The sequence below is a fragment of the Phoenix dactylifera genome, chromosome 3 (genome assembly GCF_051530095.1).
Source record: "Phoenix dactylifera cultivar Ajwa chromosome 3, Ajwa_hap1_PhDact_Kaust_v1.1, whole genome shotgun sequence".
NCBI classification, from domain to species: domain Eukaryota; kingdom Viridiplantae; phylum Streptophyta; class Magnoliopsida; order Arecales; family Arecaceae; genus Phoenix; species Phoenix dactylifera.
In genome coordinates, this window is record NC_143192.1 from 40,664,257 (window position 1) to 40,676,860 (window position 12,604).

Sequence of the window (12,604 nt, forward strand, 5' to 3'; positions counted from 1 at the left end):
CAATAACAAAGAAAAAACTGACAACATAACGTGAAGCAGTGAATACCAGAAAAAATAGATATTCAAGAATGCAGAATATTTGAATAACAAGTTCAATGTCCTTTTCATGACTATTTCCCATACATGCAGAGTGTACCCGTTTGAAGGGGGAGCTTATTCAGATAAATTTGTAATTATGTTTATGGTTCTTGTTTTCTAGACTAATCATACAGATCTTTTAAAATAAAGCCATATATATATTCTGAGAATGAAATAAACAATTTGCAAGCTAAAAGACATTGTAATTTATTTTTTCCATCTTTACTGTATATAATGCAAGGTCTTAACTGAGGCTGTGGGCCTGCTGGTGGTTATAACTTATAGTCTCTTCTAAGGCATTTATACTCCTGTTGAGTCTCTCTCTCTCTCTCTCTCTCTCTCTCTCATACGCACATTAATAATACCATTTAAGCACTAAAAATAATAGAGTTATGGTTGATGTTGAAAAATTAGGACACAGATATAGAGGTGAACAACAAACAAGTATATAAGGAAAACATAGATTTTTTAAATTTATAAAAAATTATAATACTTTTAACATGAAGTAATTCGATAACCATGCAAACATCCCTAATCTGTTCATCAAGAATGAAGCCCTTATTCACACCAAATAGTTTAAAAGATATATAGCATACTAATAGTTTAAGATACAAAATAAGGAAAAGATATCCGTGTGGTGTAGGCATCATCCATATCCATAATCTATCCGTCCAATAACATCCAGATAACAAGTTTGGAAATAATCCATCCACCACGCCATTTTTCAAATATCAATGGTCATCAACACTGGAATTAAAGTTCATTGTCTCGATATCAGATCCCGTACAAGTATCATCTTATTATAATATCGGTATATCATATGGTACGGTAAGGTTCGACGTACCGAGTGTCGGTACGGTATGGTACAACACCATTTCAGTATCGGTGTGGTATGGTATGCCCAATATAGTCCAATACCTACTGGTACAACAAATCTTGACTAGAATGCTCTTGAACAAGAAAAGAAAAACCTCTAATCAATTTAATCATTCAATGAGTTTATTAATATTGTTGTTATTGAACCCAGCCCATATACTTTGTCCAAATCTAGCACCTATACAACCTCTATCAAGTATTAAAATATTACAAGGATATGATATGCGGATGGGAAATGATATGGATACACCAATATGAATAAACCTTGAAAAATGCAGGGATTTGAGATGGCTGGAACATGGAAACAAAAAAATAAATATTCTTTACATACATGAAGAAAAGCATCTATAAATCATTACCATCATCAAAACACACTCCATACACACTCCGTATTTCACACAATAATATATAAATCCACAAACTCTATCATTTAGTTGGTCATTATCAAATCCATAGACCGCAATCCACACTCCATAACATCACAAAATCTATAATTAACTATTTGTTACTGAAAAATCAACATTCATCAATAAAAATAAAAAATAAGGACATAAAGCCAACCCATTCCCATCGCTAAGGTATTTGAAAAGTATCCTAGGCATATCCATGAAACAATTAAGTCTTTTTAATTTAAAAACTGGGATCCAAATGTGGATACTAGATACAATTTGAAGCATTTCTGCTTTTTAGAAGAAAAGAAAAACTTTTTTAAGATTAATAGAAATGTATTTTTCAAATATGTATTAGATGTGTTCAAAAAATACTCCAAATATATCTTTACTCGACTCCCATTCAATGCCACTATGAGTTCTCCAGGATCCATCTTCTGGAGACTGCTCATGTCTCTCTAGTTTTCATACTCTTGCCAAAAAAAAAAAAAAGATTTCTTCAAGAGTACTCTCCACATGGTATCATTCACACACCTGCAACCCAACATCACGAGCCTAGCACGTGACAATTGTTCGCACATTCCGTAAGATTAAATCCCACAGGACATGCAAGGCAACCTATAATCTCAAATTCCAACAGACTATACTTCAAAGCATCTAGACCTCAACATAATAGGTAGCAGTATACTTAAAGCACAAATACCATAAAAGAAGTTTAAACCAAAACTCCTAAAAATCATTTTAATAGAGCACCACAACTAAGAATTGTCCATCATAAGTAATTCATCAAACATCCATATCTTAAAGATACCAACAACACAACATAAGTTTCAAAACAATTAGAGGCTAACTAGTAGAAAGTAATTCCAATCCTAGATCATTCATGTTCCCTCCCTATACCCAAAATCTAGGAATCTACTCCTCAGGATTTGAAAGAAAACAAAAGAAACATTAAATGTTAGCTAATAAACCTAGTAAGTTATTGCTATCACTACCAATTGGATCCAGCATTGATAGGATAAATAAATAAATGAAGTTAGTAAACAATAAAAATCCATCAAATACATTGGAAGTAAATTTGACATGATATTATGCAACTAAAACTTGTATAAACAGTTAGTAACTTTATATTTTTCACCAGCAATAATTTTTAAAAGAAATAGAATAACTGATAATATTTAGTTATTGGCCATTACTGAGCATAATCAAAAAGTCTCCAGAATCCAATTATACAAGTCATTTATTCTCTACCTTATTATTTCTGACTATGGCTACACTTATCCCTATGATAGGGCCTAGAACCACATTTAAACCCTGCTGTGTAGGTCTAGAACTACATTTAATCCCTATGGTGTAGGTCCAGAACATGGTATGCTGTACCGTACCGGTACCGATGGCGTACTGCGTACCGTACTGATACTATGCTAGTGTGGCACCGGTACGGGGTCCGGAATCGGTACGGCGAACCTTGGTCCAGAACAATATTTGACCTCTATGGTGTAGATCTAGAACCATCTTCAACTCTTGTAGTGTAGGTCCAAAACAACATTTAACTCTGTTGTAGATCCAGAAACATATTCAACATTGTGGTGCAGGTCCAAAATGAAACTAGTTTCATGATGCCATATTGCCAATGTAACTCTCATTGGCAAGATCCAGATCATAGTCAAACTAAAAGAGTGTCCAGGTTCCATTTAAGATGATACCAAACCAATCTTTATATTGAAATTTCAAAAATATAATTCAATAAATTCTGAATTGTTTTGCACATTTGATCCACACCATAAAAATATTATAGTGTAATCTACAAAACTTTTAGTTTCAATTAAACTTTTCAAGAAATAACCAAAGAAAACAAGTTTTCAAGGGAATATAGCTATACATTTCACATCACAAACTTTTAAGGTGCACCTATATTACAATACTCACTGCACTCTCCCCTCTCTTCAATCCTCTTAAGACAAGAAATTAGGGTTCAACATCTTGGAGTAGTAGACGACTACAGTGCCCGAACTATCTGCAAATTGAATATTAAATACAAATTAAATTCTATCCCATTGAACTAATTGTGTAAACTCTTACTAGGTTAGCATACATGTATATTATAATTTGGTTTCATCTCATCAGTTAATCTCCAGTGAGCTTTTTGATGATAAATATATCTAAAATAGCATCCGCTCATTGCAACAATTCCAGCAAGACTAATTTCATGCAATTTCAGTGAAAAGATATACCTGAATCTTGATTTCAGCCTAGGTCACCCTAATATAATTTTTGTTTTACCAAAAACTGCCAATAGGTGGTTATTTTCTACTGGTTTCAGCTCTAGGCTTAAAAGATCTTTGAGGCTGTCAGTTATATAGATTCTATGATATAGACTAGAAAGAAAGGGTGGTATAGTTATTGTTAGAGGGAAAACTATGGTTTGGACTTATGTGCATGCTGTTCAGTTATTTATTGGCTCTAAATATTGCCTTATTTTGTTAACTGGGACTGTAATAGTGGCTGCACCTTATATCTTGTAGAAGGGACCTATCCGATTGCTCCTCTAGCCGGCTAAGTTATTTCTACAACTTCTAGTAAGTTGTAAAATTAGTTCTATATGAATATATACATGATGGTGTTGCCAAATTTGGACGAGTAAATTATATTGGAAACCATGGTTTATATTGGAACGTGCCATCAAATGCATGGCACATGTCATTAAAGAGGGGGAGCGAAGATGGGAAGCAGAGCCGAAGGGGGGCGGTGGTCCGAAGGGGCGGCGGACAAGGGTTCCAGACGGAGTCCGGAGGGAGTGGAGAAGCCGTCGTGGTCGGCAGTGGCCCAAGCTCCTCCGCGCAGGCCGCAGTGGACGACCCACACTATCTCTAAGGTGGAGCTCGGGCATCTCCAGAACCTCTACACAGAAGTCATCGAGCTACCGCCGGAGAGGGTTAACAGGGTCCGGCGCGCCTGGGCTGCGACGATGGTGCTTGCCCGAAGCTTGGGCCGACCAATACCGACGAAGCGAGTGGCGAAGGAGATGCAATTTAGGGGGAAACTCGACTACGATGTCGAGGGCTTCCCATTGGTGGCGGGGCACATGGCGTTCCGGTCCAAAAGGGAAAAGGATAGGGAGGCGGCGCTGTCGAATGGTCCATGGCTAGTCGCTGGACAGCTTCTATCCATGGAACGGTGGAGATCTGATTTCGTCCCCGGTGCCGATGTGGTGAGTACGGTAGTAGTTTGGATCCATCTGCCTGCTCTCCCGCTCAAGTATTGGGAGTCGATCCTGGACATCACTGAGGCAGTTGGGCGTCTGCTGGTCGTGGATGGGGTGACTGACCAACTCCGGCGGCTAGGGTTTGCAAGAGTCAAAATAGAGGTGGATGCCCTAAAACCTCTTCGGCTAGGGACCTTTGTCAAAGGGGAGATGGAAAAGTTCTGACAGGCTTTCGTTTACGAAAACCTGCCTGGGTTCTATTATGGATGCGGTCGGCTCAGCCATGTCAAGGGGTCTTGTGAGTTCTCTCCTCCAAAACCGGTTGGTGTGGAGGGCAAAGGGGCGAGAATTGTACCGGACTCCATGGAGGTGGAGGCTATAGAATATGAAGAAGATGATGCTATTATTCTCACCAAGGAGTGTTTACAGAGAGGGAATAAATAGAGGAGAAGATAAACATATGAGTTGTAGGATAAGCTCGACTGTTACAATTGATGTAAGTTAGGTCCGTTGTACCGACCATACCGACATACCGGTGGGCACCAGTACCGGTACCATACCGAATCGAACCGGTACTGTACCGGTTCGGCTGGTTCGGGCCAAAAGCTAAAAAAAATTTGAGGTCGGTACGAGCCAGTCGGTACGGATCGATACCGGTTCGGTAAGAGTCCGTACCGTACCGACCGATACGAGTTGCGAATAGTTGAAACCGAAAAATATAGTTGTACCGTACCGGTTCCGTCCGGTACCGGTACGTATCGACCCGTACCGATCCGTACCGCAGACCATGGACGTAACAATGTACAATAGGCAACGAGTGCAACAGAAGGAAGAGATAGAGAGAAAGGTTGTTGAAGTAACAACCGGCTTAGGTAATATCCTGTATACGCCCCCGGCAACACTCGTCTTGGAACAAAGAAGTTGAAAACGTTGACGAGCAAGTGGCTTGGTGAGAAGATCAGCAAGTTGATCCTGGGTACTAACGTAAGAAACATGCAGTAAGCCCTTGGTAACAAAATCCCGAACGAAATGAAGATCAATGGCAATATGCTTCATTTTCGAGTGGAGCACTGGATGAAAACTCAACTGAGTTGCACCAATGTTGTCACACTAAAGAAGCGGGGGCTGCAAAAGAGAAACACCAAGCTCCCGAAGTAAGGAGACAATCCAGGTTAATTCAGAAGTTGTCGAGGCTAAAGCTCGATATTCAGCTTCAGTGGAGGAGCGTGCAACCGCTCGTTGCTTGCGAGTAGACCAGGAGATAGGTGAAGAACCAAGAAAGATAAGGTAAGCCAAAGTGGAGGTGTGATCAGTGGGATCCTCGGCCCAATCTGCATCAAAAAACCATGAAGACGAAGTGGCAGCGAAGATGACGAGCGACGTAAAAGAACGCCATGAAAAATAGTTTGCTTTAAATAGCGAAGGAGCCGTTTCAACGCTGTCCAATGAGTCTCAGAGGGTTGATGCATGTATTGAGCAAGCCTGGCGACCGAAAAACTGATGTCTGGTCGAGTTAAAGAGAGATACTGTAAAGCACCAATAATGCAACGATATGAAACTCCATCAGCTGGAGGAGAACCATCATTGAGACAGAGAGCATGCTTGGTGGCCATAGGCGTGTGAACAGATTTGGAACCATCCGTATGAGCACGCTGTAAGATATCCCTGATAATTTATACTGGGTGAGAAACAAACCTTGACGTGTTGGCAGAACCTCAACACCAAGGAAATAGTGTAAGGAGCCAAGATCTTTCAAGGAAAACCTCCGGCCAAGACTGGAAATGCCATGAGAGATGAACAGAAATTGATTGCCGGTAAGAATCAGATCATCAACGTAGACCAGAAGATAACACTGAATGCCATTTTTGTTGAAGATGAAGAGAGACGAATCAAAGCGGGAATTAATGAAGCCGAGCCCAAGAATAAAAGTATGCAAGGCCTGATACCAAGGACACGGTGCTTGTTTGAGGCCGTAAATGGCTTTCTTCAGAGGACAAACATGGAGGGGAAAATTGGTGTCCACAAACCCAGCCGGTTGTGCCATGTAGACTTCATCTGTGAGATTACCATGCAGAAACGCATTGTTAACATCCAATTGCCCTAACGGCCAACCACGTTGAGTAGCCAGTGAAAGAATTAAGCGAACTATGACAGGTTTGACAACTGGACTGAAAGTTTCTATATAATCAATGCCCAGATGCTGATGAAAGCCTTTGGCAACCAAACGAGCTTTAAACTTGTCGATCTCCCCAGTAGGCAGGCACTTGATGCGAAAAACCCGCTTACAACCAAAAAGATTTTGTGATGGAGGAGGAACCAACTTCCAAGTGCCATGACGAAGAAGGGCAGTAGATTCAGCAGACATTGCAGCACACCATCGAGAATCTTTCAAAGTTGTAGTGACACAGGTAGGCTCAACCATAGAAGGCAAAGGATGCTTTGTAATGGAATGGAGTTGCTTAGGTTTGAAGATATTGTTCATTGACCTTGTGACAATTGTTCTTCGAGAAGGAGGAATAGGAGATCAAGACTGGCCACCAGAAGAAGAAGCAGGATGACCCAGAATGGGCGACGGTTCAGCCGTTGGTGGGGAAGAAGAACAAAGTGAGCTAGATTGCAATGCCGAGATGATAGAAGTTGCAGGAGGATCAGAAGAAGCTTCCAAAGAAGAGGAGGGTGCAGTCGTCACCACCGGAGGAATGGTCGGAAGAGATATGTCCAAGAGTGCTGGCGGGGAGGAGGAAGACAGAATCTGAAGAGGAAGACCCCGACGATCCGAAAGCCACAAAAGGCATGGTTTCTTCATCAAAGATAACATGCCGAGACAGAAAGATTTTTTGTGTGGACAACTCCAAGCCCTTGTAAGCACTTTGATTGGAAGAGTAGCCAAGGAAGACACATGGCTTGGACTTCGCTTGAAGCTTATTAGAGTTATAGGGCAGGAGCCACAAAAAACACAAACATCCAAATGTTCTGAGAAACCGATAAGTCGGATGGCAACCAAATAAGGCCAGAAATGGACTCCGAAATTGAAGAACAGACGTTGGCATACGATTGATGAGAAATACTGCAGCTTGAAAAGTATGACACCAAAACTTCAAGGGCATGGAAGCTTGATGAAGCAAAGTAAGTCCCGTTTCAACAATATGCCGGCGATGACGCTCACAGGTGCCATTTGCTGCGGGGTATGAGGAGTCGTGGTGTACCAGCCAATAACAGTTTTGGCTAAAAAGGGTTTGAGCTTCAAATACTCCCCACCGTTATCAGAATAAAGATTTTTAACCGGTTTATCAAATTGTTTCTCTAGCATAGTACGAAGTTGAATGAATATCTGCTCAACTACAGATTTGCGAACCATGGGAAACAGCCAACAATATTTTGTATAATGATCAACAAAAAGAACATAATAATGATAGCCTTCAATAGACACATGAGCCGTAGGACCCCAGACATCAGAATAAAGGAACTCAAGAGGTTGAGTAGTAACAATAGATGAAGAACGGAAAGGAAGCTGATGAGCTTTATTGCAGCGACGGGAAGTGCAACTAGAAGAAACTGCAGAAGATTGCGAAACCGGCAGGGAGTGAAGCTGAAGAAGCTTGGAAACAATCTTGGAGCTGGAGTGACAGAGACGCCGATGCCAACCAGTAAGGGATGTTTTCTTTCCAACACACGCTAGAACCCCAGAAGAGGAGTTCCCAGAAAAGGTCCGCAGGGGATAGACTCCAGCTTCATAGTTCCCGCGCAGAAGAGGGACTCCCATTCGTAGATCCTTTACCAAGTAATGCCACGGAAAGAATTCAACAGACACACAATTAGATTTGGAGAATTCATGAACTGAAATAAGATTTTTGTGGATGGCAGGGACACACAATGTGTCATAGAGCTTAAGATTGGAAGAAGTAGGAAGAATAACATGACCAACATGAGTGATAGGCAAACTTGTACCATCACCAATAACAACTTCATCAGGGCCAGTATACTCAGAATGGATCGACATATTTGCTAAATCAGAAGTAACATTGTGAGAGGCAACGGAATCAAGAAGCCATTTCTTCTGATCAGAAGACGGGGAAGCAGTAGTATAGTTTGCATTAAGATCTCCTCCTTTGGCCTTAAGCAGCTGACGACAGGTGCGAGCAGAGTGACCAATCTTATCACACCATTGACAGACGATTTGAGATTTAGATTGCTTGGAGAAGGGAGGTTGAGGATTGTTAGCAACATACCCTATGAGGTCATAGCCAATGAGAAGAGAGACGAACTAAGCTTTCCAAGATGGAAAATTCGTCGGTGTGAGCTTAAGAGGAAGTTATGAGGATGCATTCACAGCGACTAAAGGCATGATAGAATTGGCTGAAGGTGGAGTATGCAAAACCGGGTCACTAGAGGAGCTAGAATCTGCCATGGGAGAATGTCAGAGGATCGTGTTGTTTGTGGGAACTACGGAAGCTCTGATACCATATAGAATATGAAGAAGATGATGCTATTATTCTCACCAAGGAGTGTTTACAGAAAGGAAATAAATAGAGGAAAAGATAAACATATGAGCTGTAGGATAAGCTCGACTGTTACAACTGACGTAACAATGTACAGTAGGCAACGTGTGCAACAGAAGGAAGAGATAGAGAGAAAAGTTGTTGAAGTAACAACCAGCTTAGGTAATATCCTGTATAGAGGCCCCCTTGGATGTCGGGGGAGGAGTTACTAGCTAGGGAGGCCGGCCTACCTTCGGGCCGTGGCTAGCAAGCAGTCGGATCCGTCAGGCGAGGCACGGAGGCGCTAAATTGAGGTTGAGGAAGACAATTGCTCTCGAGGCTAAGTCAACCTGGGGTCCTGCCTTCGGCCACTCGGGACCCAGTTCCCCGAGGATCCGGGTGAGCTCGACCGAGTCGTCGCTAGATCTGGGCAACTGGCACAAGCCGACCAAGATTGCACAGAGAAAATTGCTAGCGAAGGCTACCTCGAGGGGCGACTCAAGGACATCGGTTGAGGTGAGTCACCGTGTGCCCGGTTCTGAGTCAGGGGTGAATCAATACAGTGAGGCAGGCTGGGGGCTATTGGCGGGCCAGCTGGGCCTGATTGTGCCAGCCCACGCGATCCCGCTCCAAACAAAGAATCACCACGGACCTAGGCCTCTTACACGGGTCAGGTGCCCACCTAGAGTCCATGTAGCCGGCGGGCCGGTCGGTGGTGCCTGGGGTCGGTCTAGTCCTTTGGAGGCCCGTGTTGAGCCTAGGGCTCTCTTCCCAAGGCCGAAGCAGGGCAACCCACTGAAGACCTTGCTGGGTGCGGAGACGGCAAAGTTTGAGGACTCCATGCCACTCTCTCCTCTGGCGAAGATGGTGGCAAAGCTTCAGGCAGAGGAACAAGGGCCCTCATCATGCACTCGAACATTGGCATCGGCATCGGCATCGCCAGTATAACAGGCGGATGGAGGGGGCGAACTTGATTGCGGCATCGGCATGGTCGGGGGAAGACCGGCATACCAGGGTCTATTGTGGCGGGCGACATCGCAGCTCAACCCCGGGGAGGTGCGGGGGCGGTGTCCACCAGTCGAGATGCGGAGGACCTGGGGTCTGTGGCCGCCCGTTATGAGGATGGCCTTCTGCGCGGCATGAAGGGGAGACCGGATGGAGGGAACCCGGTTTGGAGAGTACCGAGCTATACCGGTGACAGACTGCAACAGTTTCGGTAATGAAAACAAAAAACCATCGCTGAAGAGGAGGGAGAAGGAAAGAGAGGAAAAGAGAGAGAGCAAGCGGGGGAGGGAGGGAGAGGGAGAGGGAGGAAGAGATATGGGACCTGGAGGCGGAGCCCCTCCTCCGCCACCTCTGCGCAGCTCGTCGGCCTCCACCGGACCTCTGCCGGCCTCCACCACCCTCCTCTCCCCCTTCTCTCTCTCTTTTTCTCTCTTGTTCTCCCTCTCCCCCACCTCTTCTACTCTTCAATACAGGCCCGGCACAGAACGGTACTGGGGCATACCGATCCGTGCCACCGGGCTCCAGTTCTAGCACAACAGATCTTGCTTAAAATTATATATAGATTTTCTAGAATTTGAAAAAAAATAGAAAATAAAGGTTTACCATGATTAAAATAAGTCATCCTAGAACTCAAAGAAATTAAGTTGAGTTTCTTTTATTGCCATCTCCCTCCAAGCATCAACAGATAGATTTTGGCTTGCCCACTTTTTAAAATGACTTCACCAGCCACTCAATTGGCAATTGAGTTTTCAACATCTAGTACTATGATGTGGCACATGAAATGCATGTATTATTTTATTTTTAAAGAAAAATAAAGTTTGTATAATAAATAACAAATGGTAGGCCTCAGAGATTTGACCTTGTGGTTAACAAGCACATGAAGAAAGGGGAAACAAGTGAACAAAACATGGGATAAGGAGAGGCGGGGCAAGGGAACATGCAGGATAGGGAAATGCAGATGGTCAGACATGCCTTATGCACGAACACATTAGGGAGGAGTTAGAATTATTTAGTAAAATAAATGTTTGAAAATATGCATTCAAAGTTTATTTTTATTTCTTATTTTATCTAGTCTTGATATATTGAAAATGAAAGTCTTGAGTTTTAGAATATTCCTTAAAATAATCTTCCTAAGAATTTTTCTTCCTAAAATAATCTTATACTTGTTCTGGAAATTACTAATATATCTCCAGCTGAAGATTAGCAAAGATAGAAATCTAACCAATCAACAAATACACGAGTTCTCTTTCCCCACCTTTTCTTCCTATCTTGATCACTTGATTCATTCATCTCAAATCAAAAATCAATTAAATAATTCATGATCAATTAAAATTCAAAGTTTGAATTTTTGATTGTAAATCCTATAAAAAAAGAATTTTTGAATGTTAGAGTTGTTCAATTGAAAATCTTCCATCCTCATATGGTAATATCTCTCTTTTAAGTCTCTCTCATAACAATCCATTTAATATGATAATTTTTCTATTTAATGTAATTTAAAAGTTTATATCCATAAGCTTCCCCGTCGAGCGTGCATTGCATGTGCCTGATTGCTGGTAAGAATAAAAATAAATAAATGTCAGGGACCAGTACTAGTTTATGCACATGTTTTTTTCCATGAATAAGCATAATTCATAACTAATGTATATTAAGTTGGAACCATAATGCAGTCTAGTATGATGCTAATGGGTGTCTGAGACGGCAATATATAGTATTAAGTAGCATACAAATAGATGTTGTACATAATTCTTCGTACTATAGGAAGCTTATATTTTAGCACTATTTTAACAAGATTGTATGTGATAGGCAATCTTAACATTTATCTTTTGATTCAATTTGGAGTGACAATTTTGCATTGCTACCATGTTTGATCTGTATCCTTCAAATCTTAAAAAAGAAAAGCCACAAAAGAACAGAAAAGAGCTCCCAACTGTTTTAATATAAGGATACTCTTAAAGATGTTAGGCATGGGTTTACTATAGGGAATTTGGGCAGAGATGAGAAATCCATGTTGGTATGCGGGATTCATATGCATCAAAGGCATATGCAATGATATAGGCTGATATGCAATAATATGGGGCCTACGCAGTATGATATGGTATCCATCATGGGATGCAAGATAATAAGAACACCAGTTTAATCCTTGTCAAACAAACTGTAGTTGCTAGGGCTCAAACGGTTTAAATATCAATACCAATTGCTACCCTGGACATAGCCAATACAAATTGTCATATTCGTATTACTTGTTAATGTTGGTCCAGATAGCATGACGTGATTTTATATTTACTTGTTACTGACATACTCTAGCTGCTGGTCTTCCTTACATCCCTTATTTCACTTAGTGAGAATAAAAACAAGTATTCTATAATAATAAACTAAAAATTAAGAAATATAAAAAAAAATCAGAAATAAAAAGATGTATAAAAGATAAATAACGATATAAGAGGTTTTTCTTTCGCAATATCCAGCAAAAATAATAATATCATCAATTTAATTGTGCTTATGCAAGCGTACTATCTTCATGAACCTTCTTTATTCTTTTCCTTCTCTTGTCTCTTCTTCTTTGGATGTTTAAA

General features: G+C 41.5%; 1 protein-coding gene across 4 annotated transcripts in view; it reads right to left on the reverse strand.

Moving 5' to 3' along the window:
• The window catches only part of ATS2 (Phospholipid/glycerol acyltransferase family protein), a 28,697-nt gene that overhangs the window by 383 nt on the left and 15,710 nt on the right, over positions 1 to 12,604 (reverse strand). Inside the window, exon 6 of one of the 4 annotated variants that reach the window (XM_008810063.5) lies at positions 3,273 to 3,360. The exons of 2 other annotated variants lie outside the window; for them this stretch is intronic. The gene's annotated coding sequence lies outside the window, so the exon portion shown is untranslated. Of the gene's footprint in view, positions 1 to 46; positions 3,361 to 12,604 lie in introns of all 4 variants that reach the window. One more of the 4 variants, XM_039123501.3, reaches the window with a different exon arrangement.